This window comes from Oncorhynchus nerka, linkage group LG25 (genome assembly GCF_034236695.1).
Source record: "Oncorhynchus nerka isolate Pitt River linkage group LG25, Oner_Uvic_2.0, whole genome shotgun sequence".
Lineage (NCBI taxonomy): Eukaryota > Metazoa > Chordata > Actinopteri > Salmoniformes > Salmonidae > Oncorhynchus > Oncorhynchus nerka.
Genome location: NC_088420.1, coordinates 50029124 through 50030970, shown reverse-complemented (window position 1 = coordinate 50030970; position 1847 = coordinate 50029124).

The window sequence follows — 1847 nt, the reverse complement described above, 5'->3', positions numbered from 1 at the left end:
GCGTTGGCCTGCAGCCCAGGATATTCTACAACTGGTGGACACACAGGACAAGGGAAACCCTTTCAGGCAAGGGGTGCAAATGGAACAGTTTGAGTCAAAACGTAACACATAATATAGTGGGTAAAACAGTTGACTTTGCTCCTCCATTACTGAACAGTTAGACTTGGTTAGCATTCTAACGGCGGTGTTAACAGGATCCTATTTGGATGATTTTGTACGTGTTTGTGTGTCAAGAATAATCAGCCCATGTGTTTGATGTTCCCCAGGCTGAGATTGAAAGAACTGGACTAGCACGCTAAATCATTAAGTTGACCATAAGCGCTGATCTTTATGGCTGTTTAAATAGCACCATTACAAATGAGGGTCACTGCCTACCATCACGAAAACACATGTCACCTGACTATCTCCTAGCAGAATCACGGGAACGTATGGAAACCAGAGTAGAGATGGCCTGTCTTCGACCTCTCTGTAGGATGGCCCGTGTTCCCCTGATGCCCTGAGGCGGTGATAGATAGTGATCAGTGGTAATCAGGCTGTTATACCCACACAAGCCAGATGGAAGGAGCTGACTGACATGCTAGAGAGGGCCAGGGCCAACGAGAGTGATGCAGGCAGGCTGCCTGCTAAAAGCTAGGGAGACCATTACAGTTCTAAATTAGTCAAACATGAGAGGAGAGGGTCCGGGCTAAGCAGCTGAGGAGGAGGCAAAGCGGATTACAGGAAGCCCCGGACCCGTTTCGCATTGTTAAACGTGATAATGAAGCAGAGCAGAGGGATCGCAGATGGGAGTCTGGAGACAGGAAGAGACAGGAAGAACTTGGTTAGCTACAGGAGGAACGTCTGGCGTAAATTACGTTGAGTATTGACGTGGCGTTGAGACCATTTGTTGTTTATTCGTTTTGACAATCTTGTACAAACCCTATGTGGCTGCTGTGAGGACTGACATTATGCTGGACATATTCAGAACTGTTAACTAACACCACAACTCATTTGTGTGAGACATATTATCTTAGGCCAAATAGTTTCGAAAACTATTGACTTTGAACGACGACTTAATGGACTCACTGATTAACTAAGCAGATTGTGGCTAATTTGCCTATCTCATGTGATTTGTGAATTCCTGTGTTATCTCCTCCTGGGGGTAGTACAAGGTGTTACTCCCCTTTGGCCACAGCTCTGTGTGTGTCGAGGCTGAGATGAGATGTACCCAGACTGTAGGCAGGTTGGTCTAATCATGATGTGGGTTTAAGTTGAGGCTTCCAGTGGTGTTCACACTACTTAGTGTATGGAAAGATGTCAGGGGAGGGAAGCAGACACCTGCCTCAAGTCCCCTCAGTGAAGTGCACACTGCACAGTTCACCTGAAGTGTTCACACTTCGCGCTAACCCTTTCCCCCCCTCTGGATCTGAGAGGTTTAAGAAAGGACACGTTGTTCTTCGCTATTGTTTGATTGATACTTAACATTGTAAATGTGGACAGGAACTTAGTCAAATAAATCGTTGTTTTAACGTTGCAGTAACTTAGAAAGTTGTTTTGTCATTTCGAAAGCGTAATGTATGATGATGAGATATCTGTCATTGGTTGCCAGGGTACAGAACTGGCAGGTGGTTTGAAGAGAATGTGGGCCAATCATTTCCCATTGATGCTGTGGAATCCGAACCTGTGGGTGTCGAGACTGAAGACGCTGACCTCAACAGGTCTTACAATATCACTAAAGTCTCTGGCCTCTGGGACTCTTTTGTAAAGCCCAACCAAGAGTTTATTCACCAATGCAAAGCATCTGAGAGCAAAATGAGCAAAGCCTTTTTCTTGAGAAAGGAGCCAGGCCACAACGGTTGAGATGACTG